The sequence below is a fragment of the Eretmochelys imbricata genome, chromosome 10, assembly GCF_965152235.1.
Source record: "Eretmochelys imbricata isolate rEreImb1 chromosome 10, rEreImb1.hap1, whole genome shotgun sequence".
In the NCBI taxonomy this organism is placed as follows: Eukaryota; Metazoa; Chordata; order Testudines; family Cheloniidae; genus Eretmochelys; species Eretmochelys imbricata.
The window spans coordinates 80,420,929-80,440,379 of NC_135581.1; positions in this window are offsets into that span (position 1 = coordinate 80,420,929).

The window sequence follows — 19,451 nt, forward strand, 5'->3', positions numbered from 1 at the left end:
TTGCTCTTCTGTATTACATAAAATATTGAAGAACAATATAAAAACAAAATGCAGTTCCAAATAGATATATCAAGCTTTTCTGCTGACTCATATAACTGCTATTTTTTCTGTTTTGTTGTACATGAATTTTAGTAAAACTACAGTAGCCAACCAGATGGAGGCAGTACAAGAAGTATAGGTAAAACAAGAGCAAGTCTTGTAACTTTTATTATTTCTGTTTCTTTCTAAACCAGGAGGCTTCCTATTGGTGCTGCTCAGAAGCAGTTTATTTTTCCACGGGTGCCTGTTAAACCTCTGATTACCCAGCCGTGTGGCAGATCAGCAGCACGTATTTCTCCAGGTTCGCAGGTCTGAAATAACTTATTACTACTTTGACAAATAGACCCAAAGTAAATATTGTAGACTTACTGTAAGGGTCAAAAAGCTTACCAAGAATGCCCTGGGTCTGAGTGTGTTAAATATATGAAATTGCTTAGCAAATACTCCTGTAATTTACATTCTCTTAGCCCTCCTGTTCCAAACGCCACACAGAGTCACTTTAGGCCAGCATGGCCATTTGGTAGCTCAGGGTTTTAGAAAATTCTCAGAAGAATGAGCGCTCCTCAGAGATGGGAGGCCCTTTTCCTGTCTTCAGAGCAAGGTAGAGGACTTCAAAACTCTCAGGGAATCCTTTAAAAAGAGGCTTTTCAAGGCCAAGAAAAAGCCTGCCACCTGTTTTCCTTATCACAATGACATCAAAGAGATTGTGGCACCTTAGAGACTAACCAATTTATTTGAGCATAAGCTTTCGTGAGCTACAGCTCACTTCATCGGATGCATTCACAAAAGCTTATGCTCAAATAAATTGGTTAGTCTCTAAGGTGCCACAAGTACTCCTTTTCTTTTTGTGAATACAGACTAACACTGCTGCTACTCTGAAACCTATCAAAGAGATTGTTAGGGAATCCTGGAACAAGTTAGCTGCTTGTTCTGCTGTAAGCAGAGGTGAAAGTAAGCCGGTACGCCCTGGTACAGCGTACCGGCAAGAGCCGATGCACCATATTGGGGCAGTTTAAAGGGCCTGGGGCTCCCAGCGGTGGCTGGAGCCCCAGGCTCTTTAAATTGCCTCCAGAGCCCCGCCGCTGGAGCCCTGGGGTAGCGGCTGAAGGGCTCCGGGGGCTATTTAAAGGGCTGGGGCGGTAGAAGCAGGGGAGCCCTGGGCCCTTTAAATAGCCCCTAAAGCCCTAGGGTAGGGGCGGGGCTTTTGGGGCTATTTAAAGGGCCGGGGCTCCAGCTGCCTATGCCGCCCCGGTCCTTTAAATAGCCGCTGGAGCCCCGCCGCTTCCCCAGGGCTCCGGCAGCTATTTAAAGGACCGGGGCGGTAGAAGCAGGGGAGTTGCGGGCCCTTTAAATAGCTCCCAGAGCGCTGGGGTAGCGGGGGCTCCAGCAGCCTCTGCAGCTCTGGTCCTTTAAATAGCCACTGGAGCCCCGCCACTTCCCCAGGGTTTCGGGGGCTATTTAAAGGGCCTGCGGCTCCCCTGCCTCTACCTGGGAAAATGGTGGGGCTCCAGTGGCTATTTAAAGGATCGGGGCAGCAGCAGCAGCTGGAGCCCTGCCGCTTCCCTAGGGCTCCGGCGGCTATTTAAAGGGCCCAGGGCGGTAGAAGAGGAGAGCCCTGGGCCCTTTAAATAGCCCCCAGAGCCTCGGGCTGCTGCTGCTGCTACCCAGGTGGTGGTGGTGGGGGGGCACTTACATTACAGGGTGGGCTGGGGCTGGCTCTGACCCCCTCAACCCCGCCCCTTCCACCCTAGGCCCCATCCCTTCCGGGGCCAGAGTTGGCCCCAGCGTACCAATAAGTCACACGACTTACTTTCACCCATGGCTGTAAGGCTTCAGTCCTGTAGGCATGTGCTTAACTTTACTGCTGAAAGTTGAAATCAATGGCACTAATGTTAAGCATATGTATAAGTGTTTGGAGGATTGGGGCCTAAAATGGTGCCTCTTTTTTACTTAAGAGATGCCACAAGCCCTGGGAACTCTTCTATGCATATTCATAGTGATTACAGAAAAGTCAGCTCTCCCAATGAAAATATGATATTTGGCTGGTTTTTACAAGCAGAAATTTTGATTTTTTTTTCAGAAGTTATGTTTTTTTTGAAAAATTTTGATTAAAATTTTTGTTTTATTCTGAGTTGTCAATTTTGATTGGTCAGTTTAGTCAGACAGTGATAATTTAAAAAAAATATTTTGGAAAAAAAAAAGAAATTTAAAAAATTCAGTGCCAAATTCGAAAAATAAAATTTCTATCAGAATGAAGTATCTCTGAAATTTTCACAAATTTTAAAAAAGTTTTTTGATAAGCTCTAGTCAGCATTGGGACCATTGGCTGAATAGTATCCTTTAGGCTATCCCCTAGTTATCTGGTATAATCCAGAGTTCTCAGGCTATTTTGAATTAGTTTTTTAAATTAGGGAAGCATCAAATGGGCTGAGAGAGGGCTGTTGGTAGGAGGAGCTCTGTTGGATGCCAGAACCCTAACAACAAGGTAGGGAACAAGGCAACTTGCAGGAATGAACCAAGGATCAGCAGCCCAGATTTCATACTGCTGGATCCCTCTGCAGAAAATCAATTTATAAATTAAGACTAAAATTTCCCTTGTCACTGTAAATTGAGGAAATTTGATCTAGAAATCTTAAAGAAACAATGAATGTGGAACTCTGACCCCCTGTTTGAAGAGTGATTGTTCAGATTACAACCGCTCTTTAATTCTCCTGGTTTCTTTCTGTTTTGAGATGCAACCTTAACATTACTTTAATATGTCTCTGTGCACTAAAGTCCCATCATTTACACTTTAAAAAGAATGTAAACTTTACACTTCTCTGGGGTTCTGTTGAACAGAACACCCACAAGACCATGCAATCTGGAATGGAAAAAAAGTGCTGACGCAGAAAATGGTTTTTAGAATCTTCTGGAAACAAAATACAGTTTCCTAGAAAATGTTCAAGCACTCTGCTGCATAAAGACACGTGTCATGAAAAATTATCAAAGGCCAACTAGTGTATAGTCGGAGTATAATCCGTGGTCTTTCAACTGTTACATGCACGGGTGAACTTAATTTAGAGCAGGACACACACTACACCCTACCATGACTTTCCCTTGAGGGGGTTTGGAGCCCCATTGTCCTTCCGTTTCTGATATCTGTGACATCTGCTTAAAAATGCATATCCACGGACACACAAGATAGCCCTAATTTCCCATTATGAAGTAAATGACAAACAGTGCTGTTTTGCCAGCTGTTCTACATGCATGGCATGCTAACATAAAAGCTTTTATTATTAAATAGTTGTGAAATCCAGCTGGGAAATTACCACCTATAATTCCCCACTTTCTGTCTTTTAAACTAGGTAATCCCCAGTTGCAACTATAAACTGTTTTTCCACATTAAAAACAATGTAAGGTGAACAGTTATCAGTTGTTAAGGGTACTTAAGCATCTACAGGCTTAGTTTATTTAACCTGTTGGTTAGAGAAATCAAGTTTCAAATATATATTTTAGATTCAGAGAGAAAAAAATAGTTCATATAGCATTATCTCTGTGGTTTGTGGTCAGTAGCCTGCTGCATGATGGTAGATATGGAGCGTAAGTTGTGTTTGCAGTAGTTAGCAGAAAACAAGATTACAATCAAATTAACATAGACTATATTTCATATACAGATTGTTAGAATTCTTGCCATATGCCAGATAGGCTGGCCACAGATGTGCTAGTATACTCTTGAAATTATTATTTACATGCAGGTACAGTATTTCTGAATCATAGCAACAGCAGGATGAGATTGTGCTAGCCCAGATAATATGGAAAATCAGGATGATCATTCTTGCTTGTTGTAATTGGGTTTGTTCTTCCAGGGAAGCCTCAGAGACTTACACATACATCTCCCACTAGGATTAATTGGGATTGTCTCTTAAATCCCCTGCACAGCAATGATAGTGAAGACCTTAGTGTCTCTATAGCTGGGTAGTTCAAACTTATTTAGAGAATCTGCTGGGTTGGAAAGACCTGAACTGATCCGTTTGTTTTTCTTTTCAAAAACTGTTTTACTTGTGGCGTCCTAAAGACGTAATATGGGTTCCCTGTTCTCTCATTAGTATGAATGGGAGTTACATAGGTAAATGAAGAAAATAAACTCAATCAACAGCTTGCACCTAGTTGACAGTATTATAGTTAGGGATAAGAATTGGTTTAAAGTAGACAAATATACTTTTTGTTTCAAAGACTAATATAGTATAGTCAAAAAGAAAAGGAAACATGAAACAATACCTTATAATAGCTTATCTATTACCATCAGGACAGTGGGGTGTGAGGAGGTATTGTTTCATGGTCTCTGTGTGTATATAATGTCTTCTGCAGTTTCCACGGTATGCATCCGATGAAGTGAGCTGTAGCTCACGAAAGCTCATGCTCAAATAAATTGGTTAGTCTCTAAGGTGCCACAAGTACTCCTTTTCTTTTTGCGAATACAGACTAACATGGCTGTTGCTCTGAAACATGGTATAGTCAGTTTACAGGGTGGAGTTCACCCCTGGATAGTGGGCCATGCACCACTTAAATCCTCAAAAATAAGCCTTATGTGGTGGACAGGATTGGTTGGCCCTCTATATGGGCTGAATTTCACCCAGTATGAAATGACATTTGTACTGAAGTAGAATGAGACTTGATTGTAACATACAAACTATACAGTTCTGTGGATAGTGAACCAATATGTAGAAGGGAGAAATACACAGAACCTCCAGTAGTACGGAGTCCTTTAGCAGCTGATCCACCGCCTGATGGCACAGGTACACACATCTACACTGCTCTGGGTTGTCCCTTTTCATTTATCTGTTAGTGGTGGGGCCTACATGGTACTTCCCAGTTATCCTGACCAGAGCCAGTGACACCAGGTGGGATGCCCCATCTTTTCCCTATTGGCTCCTTCCCTTGGCTCCTGTTGTGTCCCAATTACCACAAAGGCACTCTTTGAGCATCTTCCATTTCTCTGGACAGTTTAAAAGTGACTGTGGCACACATCACCCATGATTTTTCTAACTAAAACTGGAATAAGTCCTGTACAGTACGTTTGCAGGGATTACCACTAGATTATTTGCTTGTTGTACGTATGTAACATGCCAGTTGCCCTGTCCATCACATCCCCTTCTTGTTGTGCACTGTGATAATAGAAGCTGGAGATACAGATGATAGAAGTTACAGAGAAATAGACTGGATGATCTAATAGGTCTATCTCCCTGCAAATGTAAGATTGTTCCCAAAAGTACATTTACATTTAGAAAGTAGCTTTTGTCAGCTTTCTTTCTTAAGCATTTCATTTCTCATTATCCTGAGTGGAATTTGCCACTGGGAGATTTATCAGTTTACTGTCAGCCTGTGACTAGGGAGTTTACATTGTGAGTTGTCTCTTGTTTTTAATTGAAAAGGTCTTCAGAAAGAACTATTGCAAATTTCTTTCCAACCCTTGTTTAAGAGCACAAGCAGTTTGCTTGTTGTATAGTGATGTGGTGTGGTAATAAAATAAATACTGTACCACAAAATCATTGTTGAGGTGAAAAATGAACTTTCTGCCTGTATGCAGCCATCTAGGTAAAAGAGCAATTTGTGTAGATAATAACTTTTGTTTCTGTAAACCAAAGTTTGACACTCACATTTGATATGTTTGCTTGTTATTACTTTCAAAAGAAGAGGATACAAAGGTCAGATAAATTCAAACATGTTTAGTTCTTCAATAAATAAAACAAATAGAAGATTGCAATTAGTTTAAGAGATCATTTTGAAGGTATATATAAATCTTATATATAGATTTATTTTGTTTTTCAAAAATTGACACACTCATCAAGAGAATAAGCACACACATCAAGGAGAAAATAGATCCTTGTGGCCAAAAATCCTGGCTTATTTTCTGTCCTGAACTGAATTTATTTACTTACTCTCAAGTACCTATTCATTCAAGACTGATCCTGCACCCACCGAAATTAATAGGAAGACTCCTAGCGAGGGAGGAGAGGGTGGGGAGAATTGAACCAATTTTGAGTTTCAAGCTGTATTTTAATCCTTGCCTCTAAGTTTCTTTGCTTTCTATATGGTAATTTATTTCAATATATTTTCTGTTCAGCTACAGAAACTCAAGTGTTGCTTATGCCTGTAACTGATCTTAGAATTAGATGTTTGCTGTGTCTCTTGCATACCTTTTACTAAATCCGAGTATAGATTTATCGTGTAAAGATGTAGCTAGAATCCGTTATGGTGCTTGCAAACCTAGTTTGGAGTTTACCTTTGGTGACCCTGAGAGAAAAGTGTCCAACTTAACAGAGTGAGACTTAAACTTGCCTGTTTAGCCGTAGTACATACAGAGTTCATTGGCTAAATCTTTCACTTGGATGGTGACAGGTAAATCCCAGGCTGGATTTTTAGTCCCATCCTCCTCACTGGAATTTTTAATTTTTTAAAATTAGGAATGTTTTCTTTTGGCAAAATAGAGTAGATGTTCATTTGTAGATTCAATGATAGAAACTACATGCAACCTACATCACTCAAATGGATCAAACTTAATGTATAGTTTTCCTGAAATTTAACTAATGTATGAGGTGTAGCTCTAGAACTTTCAGGACATGTTAAATAAGTAGATCCAACAGAGTTTGGTGGAATGATATCTGTGAATAGTTATTTTGACTTCTTCTGTATTAATTATCAAGTAATCTAATCACAAAAACATTTTTTCATTATTTGTCCAGTTCAGTGGATTGTTGAATAACATTAATCAAATTATTTGAAATTTTCTCCCCATTTATTGATGAATTTATTCATGAGCAATGTTTTTCATTATTCAATCACTCTTGTTTTTAAACATTTTAGTTTATGTAGTAAATATATTTTGAGAATATGCATAGTATTTTTTATGTCTTTGTTTCAGCACAAGCTTGCAATGAATGTGAAAATCATGTATGATCCAGGCGACGCCAGTAATAGAGTTCTTTTAAAACAGAACTATGGAATCAGCTTGCCACTTATTAATAAGAGAAAATCAGTTCCTGTAAGTAATTTGTTTCAGTGCCCTTTTTATCATTTTTGACCTTATTTTTAGTTTAGGCTTTCATATTATAACGTTTTACATAAGTATATCTCGCCTTTCTCTCTCTCTCTTTTTTTTTTGTTTGGATACTTCGTAAGTATTACTAAGATCATTTTAACAGAAAAACAATGCTGTCAAATATAGTACTACAGCGGCACCGTGTTTAAAGGCCTTGATCCTGCGAAGACTTAAGCATGTGCTTATCTTTACACACTGTGAGTAGTGAGTAGTCCAGTTAAAGTCTGTGAGTAAAGTTAAACATGCATACAATCCTTTGCAAGTTTGGGGCTGATGGGATTTTGGGCCTGCTCCAAAGTGCATTGAAGGAAATGGAAAGACTCTGGTTTTAGTGGATTTTGGATCAGTTCCTTTGTTGTTAAGGAACTTTGAAGGAATAAACTCTATTTTCAAGCTTCTGAGAGCATAATATAAAAAATGAGTTTTAAAAAAAATATGAAAAATGCACATACAGCACTTGACATTTTGGTGCTATATTCTTCACTGACATTTTTTTCAAAAGTAACCCTAACAATAAAATACTGTAATTCCAGAAATAAGTGTCAGGGAACTAACAAAGAGCGGCTCTCTTATTTAAACTAGGGAATCAAAGAATCTTAAACATCCATATCTTGATGAAGTCTAAAGTTTGCAATAAAGAGAGAAACCCAGAAATACAACAAACTAATTATATAGACTTGTATGTTTTAGAAAAATTCTTAGAGTAATATTATAGTTTTCTTCACATAAATTGCTATCAAATCTTCTCTCCCTGTCGTCGTCCCCCCCATTTTTTTTTTTTTGGTTTTGGTTCCTGCTGCTGCCTGATTGTGTACTTCCAATTCCAAATGAGGTGTGTGGTTGACTGGTCAATTCGTAACTCTGAGGTTCTACTGTAGTTATAATTCAGATCTGTAAAATTATAGTACATAGAGTACCCATTCAAAACACTTCTGTTTTAGCTGATGACCTTTCAAACATCAACAAATCAAATGCCTACTGTATTTCATAACTTTGTTACTAAGAAAGAAAAAAGATAGCAAGATCACACTTCATACATGTCAATAATACATGTATTCTTCAAGAATACATGTGATCATACATGACAAGAATACATGTCAAGAATACATTACCTGTGGGGTGCAAAATGCCACCTCAGATACACTTAGTTGTATAAATGACATCACCTCGATACTAGAATGATAGTGTCTTTGAAATATTTAAAATAGATTCTTTGGAATGTTTTGGAAGACTAGAATTCTCTTCAATATTGTTTACTTCTCCGTATGTGAGATTGAGTTTTTGTAATATGGCCATTATTCTAAATAATCTTTCAGCTCCTCTACAGACTGTGTTGTTATGTTTGGACACCAAATACAAAACAATTAGGTTTATGTCATCCTTGTAGAACAAAATTCTCTATTCCATGCTCAGTCGGGCTATATTTGACAAGCTTGCTTTCTTCAGAGGAAACATATATTGGGGAGGAGGGAGAGAGAGAAAAGGTATCATCAGCTACAATGTCATTGCCTCTGTTGAAGAGGAGAGGCTTGTGAAAACAGATGTATTGACTATACACAGAATTTGTATTACATATTAGACACATTAGACTTTGAGCTCTGTTTAACAATTTGGATAGGGCTCAAGATGACTACCTAGGTCTTTGTTTTCTCAGAGCATGGTTTCAAAGTAACTAATCCCTCCCATCTAATTTGTGTAACTCGAGCAACATACATTATCAACAACTTTCTTTCCGTTTTTGAAGTGTTCTGTTTATCCAAGATAGTTCTGTGTATGCTGAGCTGCAGAGGCTCTGAGATTTCATTTTCAATGGGCTTGATTCAGCTCCCATTGAGGATAATAGAAAGATTCTTCAGTGGAAGTTGTGTTAGACCCAGAGACTGTTTACTCCATCTCTATAGACAGGAAGAAAAAAAAAATAAAGTAAAACCACTTTGACCAGCTGGGTATAAGCACCTCGCTACTGCCACGCTAAAACCTACCCTGTTATTGGATGAAAATGAACATTTTGAAAAGAAGTGGCACAACTGTGTGAGACTAAAGTTTGACTGACAAATTTCTGCACCTCCACCACTGTCCTTCTTTTTAAATATATGAATAAGCATTAACAAGGTATTTTCCACCAGTGTTGTTTTTATATTTAATATGCACAGACTTATTCCAAAGATCAATTACTCTCATAATTTCAATTCAGTGATGTGGACCACAGGGAAGCACATGCCCAGTGATCTAATCCGAAACACTCTTTTACAATTTAATTTATGTAATAGAAGCATTATGCAGCAAGCCCTGTGCCATACGCAGCATTCTAGGGTGTTTGGTTTTAAACAACATAAACAGCATCTGTGAATGGCACAGTTGTGGGCTGACACTTATAAAAAATGATTTTTGAACGCCGTTGCCCAGACTAAGAGGTGATTTGTCTAACCCTGTGATATAGAGTTAATTAGAAAAAAACATCATGGCTAATGGCATTTTAAAACCACTCAAAAACAGAGGAATATTATTCTGCTGCAGAGAGTCATGTGTTTTACCACTTTCACTGAAACATGTACTGATCAGTGAAAACTTCTTAATGTTGACTTAAATTACAAATTTTAGTCTAAATTAGGGAAGCTATTTGATACATACTAACAATTGCTAAGAAACTGTAGGTAGCATATGGTTTTATATATAAAAACATGGCAGGGAGGTGGAATAACCAAACAGATATTTTCCATCTTCAACTTCTATAATTCTTCAATAGCACTACTTAATCAGTAGCCTTTTAAAAGGTTTTTTTTTTTTAAAAAAAATCTCAGGACGTACTTTGTTTTATAAATTTTTTAGAAGATGTTTCAGTTGCTGTTGAAACCGAATGCCAACAATTTGAAAGCATGAGGATTTTCATGGATTTTTTTCAAAATAGGCCTCAGAGGGTATGTCTGCACTGCAATAAAAGACCTGTGGCATGGCTGTGGCTGGCCCAGGTTCAGCTGACTTGGGCTTGCAAAGCTATAACATTGCCGCGTAGGTGTTTGGGATCGGGCTGGTTCAAGCCCTGCGAGCCCAAGTCAGCTGACCCAGGCTCTGAGATTTTGTGCCATGGATTTCTTATCACAGAATAGCCATACCTCTAGAGTGGGATTGTGGTTGCAATGTTATCCGTAAGTGTCAACTATAGTGAAACAAGTTACGACTGCTGCTCCATAATTAAATTAAGATATATAATTATGGAGCTGGGACTGAAACCATGATCCTCTAATTTTAAAAATAAAGGTCTCTCTACCATTTCAGCTACAGAAAGACCTCGATTAGAAAAACCCTTATTCTCTCTAAGATGTAACCAGTCAATAGAGGGCAACATGCCTGTACACACATAGTTCCTGAACTTGCTCCCACTGAGGTTGATGGCAAAAGAACTCCTATTAAAATAATTGGGAGCTGAATTTGGACCAAATGTATCCACAGCAAAAAATTTTGCTTAATTGTAACCTATATTCTTCAAAGATAGCCAGCATCTGAGTATGCAAGGAAAGTTAACCATCTGGAACGTTTGAAGTGCTATTAACAAACTGGTTTTGAGGTAAAAGGAGACAAAAGTTATTCGACAAATCAATTTCAAATCAGGATATAATTTTTTGTCGTGACCTGTAACTTAAAAACAGTTTGACAGATTTTCTTCAAACCTTGGAACCATTGTTCTTCGAAAGAAGAGTGAATGTGGCAACTTTCCAAGTCAGTAGCTGATCTTGGATTTTTATGATGAAAGCCGAGTGCAAGCTTTACCTGTGGAGCAGCTACTGCCTCGCCATAGTTTTGTCATTATGTTTTCTCAACTTCTATTTGTCTGATCAGCGTTAGCACTTTTCCTCTATCGTAACATTCCATACATATCTAAAACCAAGTAAAGAATAGAGTCCCATTTAAAACAAAAGAGGTATTTTGGGCATCACATTATTTGCTGAGTACATTCTGGGCAACCAACGAAAAATGATGAGGCGATAACCATTAAAAATAGACACTTCCCATGGAGAATCTAGCAAAACAAAATGGTGATCTGAATTGCTGCAAAAATAACTCTGACTAACTGCTGTGACCTAAAAGAGATTCACAACTATACTTTGGGTTTTCCTAGGATCGCTGTGCTGCTATAGAATTATACTGGCACTTTGGTCCCAGTTTCCATCTAAATAAATATATAATGTAATGTAAACTTAGAACCTTTTAATTTATTCATGAGGTATAATTTAATACTTTGATTTCTCTTTTTTATAAGTCACATCATATTCATTGTTTTACACTAACTTCCTCCAATTGCAGCAGTATCCATCACCGTTTCATTATTCACTCTTTTCCGTGTGTGTGTGTGTGTTTGTGTGTTGATGCTAATCTTATACTCTCTCACTAAAAGCATATATATTTCCATAATTATAAAGTAATGCTAAGTGTGGCAATTCTGTTAATTTCAAATTATTAGAAGGACAAGCAGAAGAAAGAAAGGAACAAAAGACCTCAAAACCCAGTTGTATTTTAAGCCCATGCATATGACAACAATTACAGTCAAAACATAATTTGGCATTGGTAGCAGAATTAGATTTAAACAAATTGATTTTACATGACAGTAATTCCAAATGAGCTTGTTGGATTTGTAAACCATACTAAGAAGCACATGAATTGTTGCCTCTAAAAATAAAAAAGAGAATAATTGGTGAGATGGAGTTAACTTAACAGATGACTACAGTCAGCATCCTTTCAACCTAGAAATGGGAATGTGAAGGTCACCCCCATCTCAGATGACAAACAGAGAACATTTTGTTGGTAAACAAATTAATCTTTTGAAAGGTCACCATTTGTTTTAAGTTTTTATCCAGTTCTTGTCATCTGGAATCAGAGATTGACTGTCATTTTGCTAGGCAGGGTGCAGTCGGAGCCACCGAAGCTGCTTCTGTACATATCAGCATTCCTTGAGAAAACTCAGTGCCTGATTGCGATGCTATGGGCTGCTGGTTTACAGCTGTCTCCGGACATGAATGGAGGCCCACCCCTGAATTCCAATAAGATGGGCCTGCATATTCTGCTTGGTGTAAGCTGGCCCTTTGCCCACAAGTAAAATGTATTGTAGTTCAAGCCAGCAATTATCTCTCTTACTTCCTTCTGTGCTGCTTCTGTTCTCTTTTTCAAAAAACAGATGTGGTATTCACTGAAGTTCTGCATCTATTCTCTTTCACACCTGCTATGGCAGAATTTTGACAGAGGTAGATTTTGGGAAAGCTAGTAGTAAGCCATCAGCTATCGTTTCTTTGATAATAGTTTAAAGGAACAGTGCTGATTTTTCAAGTAAAGGGATTTCAGAGCTATCTCTTTAGAGGACCCAAAGGAAATTCAGAATAGATCTGCTATATTATTATGAAGAAGCCCTGGCAGTTCCATATTTAAGGTTGTGTTGGGCTGTCCACGTAAAACAGAGTTTATATCACCCTGTATACATAAAAGCTCCTGTTTATCATCACCCACAGTCTATACTAGAGTGTGTACGTTAGAATAAGAAGGGCAAACTTGAATGTTTGAGATAATTTTCAAACCCTGAAAACTCAGAATTTCAGCAGACAAACCCCTTAAAAAATCATTTATTTCTGACGTTTTTACAAAGACAATCATACTTTTTTGAGCACTTATCACATTACAATGGCTCTACTGAATTCAGTGCGAGTTTGGATTCCACATGCCACTTCATGGTGAATAGAGGAGAAGAATGAGGTCATTTGAAAACAATTTTTAAAACTATTAAGATTATTTGGCTTGTTTGTCATAATGGCTTTTTTTTTTTTTAAATCATGGAGGCTGATGGAACACTGCAGCTTCACCTTCTATTCTCCAATGCTACGCCTCTAGCTCCATTGCTTAGCACATACATATCCATACAGAAAAACTTGTGAGCTTAGAGGCTAAGTTATTAAGACTGTACATCCTAACAGTGCAAACCATACAAAAAAAATCTGGGGAAATAGGTAGTTACTTCACTCAGCACCCTATCATGAGTTTTTCACAGTTTGAATTAACTTCATTCCATCATTCACAGCCCACATATCCTCCACCCTCCTCCTGAACAGCCAGCAGGTCCCTTTGATCACCAACCATGTATATTCATGTGTTTTGATTATTAATATAGAATTTCTATGGTTTCATAAATTACATCCTATGTGCCTTAGAATAGGTGTACATATGTATATGAGGTCTGGTGTCAGATTGCAAATGGTGGCTGCAAAATATGTTTTTTTGTAATGTTTAGGCAAATGTGTGTGAATGGGTGACCTGCGGTGTTAGTGATTGCTGTTAATTTGTAATGAGGAAGTTACAGTATGGGGTGGGGTTAATAACTTTTTTTTTTTTTTTAAATTACATGGAAAATTAAATTATCCTTTGAAGAATTACTGGACCTGATTCTTCACTCCACTAGTGTAAAACTGGTGCAACAGAGTGGAGAGTCAGGCCCATTGTGACAAGTGTGGAGGCAAAATTCACAATCAAAGTCTCTACTTGCATTCCTCCGTAAAAGTCAGTAGATTTACACCAGTAGATAATTTGACTCCTAATCATTACACTGTGAAACAGACAGATTTTAGGTGTGCTTCAAGTGCAGATTTCAATGCAGCCTTAACTATCACGTCACTACAGAGACGTGTCTGTCTCTCTCTCTCTCTCTCTCACTAAATATGGCTGTGTTTTTAACAAAGGAAATAGTGATGGGAAAATTCTTGCTGCATTAAAACAAGTATTCCATTTAAAATGAAGCAAAGAATAAATACCATATAGAGTGAGACAGCTGTATCCACAAGAGAAACACACTTTTAAAAGGCAAATAGAATTGTTTTTCTCATGTTTTTCTCATGGTTAATTATACTCAGAAGTGCTTGAGATGAAAAAGTACTTTTGCGACACACTCCAGGCACATTCTACAGAGCAAATCTTAGTCTGCACTACAAATGAAGTGCTCGCTGCTAGCCTTTGAAAGTACTTTAAAAGCACTCATCACAAGCAAGCACACTGTCTGCTGACTCCATAAAAATATACTTGCTGAATCATAATGTTTGTAACATGCTTTACTAGAAGATATTACTCCTGGAGGAACATCTCTTAAATTCTAATCAACTCTTTTAAACAGTTTAGGGCTCAATTATAGCTCTTCTAAGCCTGAGTTGTGTTGTGGACAGAGGAGGTGAACTACCAAAAGTTATTAGGCCAGATTCTTTGCTGCCTGGTCATTTAGACCTGTGCAACCAAGGTGTAAAACATGCACAAAGAGTTTTGAGTAGTCATTTACAACGTGCAAGGTAGTGAAGAATAAGGCACATTATACCATTGAAAGCACTCCACGGGACTTGGGGGAGCATGGGAAGGAGTGTCACTTACTCGCCTGTAGAACAGGTGTAACCAATGCTTTTACAGACCTCGCTTCCCCGAGTCCAACCATAGAGGTTTGCAGGACACATGGTGCCCTTACCCAAGAATATCCTCTCTAGAAGCATCAGCCAGCCATCTACTTCTATTTGCATTCCCCAGCACTGGAAGTCGCTGTACCTTCTTTCCCTCTCATGCACCTACATCATGGGAGACATTATTTAGCCCTCCAAATGTAATTAAAACACACAATTCTGACCATCTCTGTATATGTTCCTTCTTTATCCTGTTAAGCTTGTGTATGTTGAGGGGCTAATTGTTCTATAGAATGCCTCTCTTCCCAAGACCAGTTTAATAAACAAGCCAAGCTCTTTGGGGGGCCTCCTTTTATGTGTACGTCTAGCACATTTTGGATGCTACTGCAATACAAATAATAAATAATACTGATTGTGGGTGACTAGATGACACAGTGAATTAGTACAGTCACTTTTTAACTCTGGAGAAACTCCACTGAAAGCTTGTTCGAAGCATGAAATCATACAGCACTGAATAATAATATAAACAATGAATGATGGCAATAGTAAATTGCACATGGACACTTTCTTCGGTATGGATTATCTTTCTATTAATTAATTTTATGTTTATTTTTTAAACAGGCCAAAAGTCAGTTAAAGGAAAATAACTAATGCCTTAAAATACACTTGCACGTTCTGCCTTCATTTGCTTCTGGGCAGCCCGATTGAAGTCACATGGAATTAATTACAGGAGAGAGCATTTGAAGCAAAGAGCATAACCCAGTTCTATAAGCAGAACTGTCTTTGTGGTGAAGAGAGGCTGTGATGGAAAAGCAAGAGGGTTAGTAAAAAAGAGGAGGTGTGCGGGGCTGGATAGAATTTTCCTGATTAAGAATTCTGGGTCAGTTCAGCTCAGCTCAGGTTGTCCGGATATAACAACTTCATTGCAGTGGCGTTGCACAATGTAAATGGGAGCATAAATCACCCTACTGTTCAAAATACAGAGTTACATCTGCCCTGTTAGTTGACACCTGCCTTTTACTTTACAGAAATTTAATTCCACCTACCTGCTTCCTTGCCTTACTCCTCAATTTCCTTCTCCTCCAGAAACAAATCTAGGCTTCTCTTGAACTCATACTCTCTGCTTCAATTGCTTTCCTTTGTAGCTTATTCCATACATTTATTGACACACACATGGTGCACACTGCTGCCTATCATGAAAAATCTACTAGGATTTAAACTGAGGGTAAATCTGGCCAGCAGTAAAATCAATGCTGCTTTACAGATACAGCACAAAATTGCAATGGTCTGAAAAGAGAGCTGCTTTTTAATTAAATCCCATTCTTTTAGTATATACTTTATTGTGTCCCCACGTGCAGGGAAACAAAACCACTCACTGCTGGCAAGATTTAAATATAGGGAGTGGGGAGCATAGGTGTGTCCCTTTTTTGCTCAGTATTAACCCATTTATAATCCTGGCTGGTGTAAAGTTAATCTTTGCCACATTTCTCATTGTTCTACTCTTGGAATATAATGACGTAAAGATTCATGCCTCTCGTTCCTTTAGAGTGTAATGTTTCATAATAGCCGCAGCCAAAAATGTGCATCTGTTACTGCCCTAAAAAATCTTTACTGTAATGAAGCATGCGTGCAATTCAGCCTTCTTGGTGTTTGCCATCGGCAATGCTATTGTATGAATTAGGGTGGAGAAATTATAAATTGGATATTTCAATCTCTCTCCATTTCCCAGTTAGAAATATGAACAGATCTTCAAAAACGGCCTATCCTTTTTTATAACATTGATTAATTTTGTTGTTATTTTGTGTTACAGTAGTGCCCAAATCAAGGCCAGGGCCTCATTGTACGAAGTGCCATACACATAATAATAATTATTATTAACACTTAGCTCTTATAACACTATTTGGCAGTAGAGCCAAAAGTGCTTTACAAAGAACATAAGTATCATTATCCCCACTTTACAGGTTGTCCAGGCAACCTTAATTCTGGCATTTCGTAACTTTTGAGGGCTTGACTGTACTATCTGAATACTGTTCTTTTAATGCAATTTTGTATGTATGTGTAATTTCCTAAGCTTTTAAAAAAACAAACTGAAAAATCAGAAACTCTATCATGTGGCATCATATTGACACCCACATGGTTCAGCAGCAGGTTCGGAACCTTTAATTCCACCACACAGATCTCTGCCACTTGAGGTAATGGAGTCTTGATGGCAGTAGTACATTATCATACTCTCTGTGGACCAGCACCGTGATGGGTTGGGTGGGGTGGGGTGTTGGGACACTTAGCCAGTGGATTTCACAGGCCTTTGCTGACATCAGAGGAATGGTGAGACTCAGGACTCTGAGGTTTCATTCCAGCTCTGGAGGGCCGTGTTCTCTAGTGGGCACAGGCTCTTCTGCCTGTTTTCCCCCAAACTTGACCCCCTTCTTACCCTGACCCTCCAACCTGTCCCACTCTTATCCCTTCCCCACATCTTCCTCCTAGTCCCAGTCCCATTCTCCTCACCTAGCCAGTCCCAGTTTCTACTCTTCAGGCTTCTCATCTCAGTCCCAAACTCTTTGTCCAGCAAATGCTAATCTCACCCCTCTGGAATCCCTGGCCCGGTCTCCCCCACTTCCAGGCTCCTTGTGCATCCATTCCCAGTTCCTCTCTAGTCTCCCAGCTCTTTGTCCCCAGTCTCCTTGCTCAGCCAGCCCCAATCTTCCTTCAGCCTCATCTCCTCAAACAATGTCAGTCTCCCTCCACCCCACATGGCTCCAACCCGTGCATTTACCTCCCTGGTTGAATGTCCCAGTCTCCCCCCATCTCCCATTCCCAGTCTCCTTGCCCAGCCAGTTGATCTACCTCTGCACTTGAACTCCTAGTCCCACTGTCCCTCTCTGCTTGACACCCTTCAGTCCTGTCTTCACCCCCCTGACCACCCAGCTCCTTGTCCTAATCTACTTCCCTAACTCCCTTTGCAAGTCTGGCTCTTGTCCCTTCTGCGTTCAAATCGGATAGCTTCCTCCTCCATGCTGCCTGGGCCCAGCAGGAAAGTCATTGGCAACACTGGAGAGAGACAGGCTCCCTGCTTCCATCCAGATCTGACACAGCCCATAGCAGCCCAGAGCTGCTATTGCAGGGAAACTCCTGCTTAGCCCCTGACTGCAGCATGCCCAGTGTGGATGGAATCTCTGGAGAATGTAGCTGCTGAAATCTAAGGAATCTCTTTTGAGCATATGTAAACTGTGATTTTTCAAGGCTTATAACTTGGCCAAATTTTGGTAGATTTTCACAGGGATAGCAAAAGGGCACTGAAACAAAGATCAGCTTCCTGATAAATGTCAAGTCCCTTCTCAGAAATATAGGAGCACTAGAGCTTTTCAAAGAAAAGGACACCAGAATTTTTCAGCATGGGCAAAACCGTGTATTTTCCCATAGCCTTGTCCTAAGAAATGGCTGAATCATTTTGGCAGAAATTTTCCAGAAAAGTTCAGCCTGAAGCAGGCACTCACTATGCATGGAAAATTTCAGCCCAACTGGTGAAAGTCTGGCAAAGTTATAAGCAACTGAAAAAAATGTTATGTAATAGAAAATGTTGAGCAACCTGAATAATAAGTGGGCTATCTGCCTTGCCTCTGATAAAACATTGTAAGTCTTTTCTGGTCACTTGTCTAACCATTATCAGTGAGCAGTTTACCGGAGGCTTCACGGTAGTAGTTAGTTTTAAGGAGGACAGGATAATGACCTTGCAAACAGTAGAATAATTGACTCTGAAGAACAGATTTTCAGCACTGTCCTCCAGTTTTATGTGTGAAATGAATTGGGTGAGAAACAAATGTTCTTTGCCTTCAAATAGCCATTTCTATGTGCAGCTTGGTTAGTTGAACATTCACTGGGCTGAAAATGTGTCCCTAAATGTTCTTGTTTTGGATTTGGCCCCCTTTACTTCTGTCCTTCACAAAAGCTCCATATCATACAACCCTGCTCTCTACACATGAGGAAGGCAGGATGAATCTGTCCTTACTGCTTCTAAAATCAGCTCCAGAGGGAGTTCTAGTAGGCACTGAGCCCTTGCCTACTGGAAAGGGAGGGAGGGAGACTTTTCTCTTTCATAGCAGCATATTGTGCATCCACTAGACTGATTGACCAAGTTTCTCATTTCATTTGTCCTTTGCCTGCTGAGCAGAGCAGCTCTGAGATTAGCATTTTCTTCTCCTTCCTATGTTGTGTCATTGGTAAATTTAACAGGTTTATATCTGGAACCTTCATCTAAGCCATTTGTCACAAATGGGTAAAGTCTCAGAGCGGCCTGTTATTGCTGACAAAACTCTGCTTTCACTTTTCTCAGCTTTATCTATTGTTGCATTTTAACTTGGATCCCAGATACTTCTGATTTCAGAAGCAACCTGGCAGGGGTACTTTATCAAAGGCTTTCTGGAAATCTGGATAAACTGTGCTGTATGCCTCAGAACTGTCAGGCTTGCCTTTTACTTCTCCAAGATGGTTGAGAATAGTAAACTGACTTTCTTGACTCCCTAGATTTACCTGTGCCTTACTGGCCCTAGAATCAATCAGGCAGTGCCATTTTCTGCTGATGTGGTTTTACTGTCTTTTGGCCAGATCCCCAATTGGTGTAAATTGTCATGGCCCCATTGAAGTCAATTGAGCTATCATGATTTAAACTAGCTGAGGATCTGGAGCTTTGTTTTTATAGTTATAAAGCAGAGCCCCATTTATCCAAATGGAACAGGCAACATGGAATTTATTTGGATAAACTGGAGTTCACAAAAGAAGGGGAAGTTTTTCACAAACTTAATTAAATTGTTGTCCCTAAGAAGCTCATAAACCGCAGTTTTCAGATATGTAATGTATGGAAGGGAACACAACCCATGGGGTTTCAGGTAGTGGATTCTACAACATACATTATTATTCAGGCT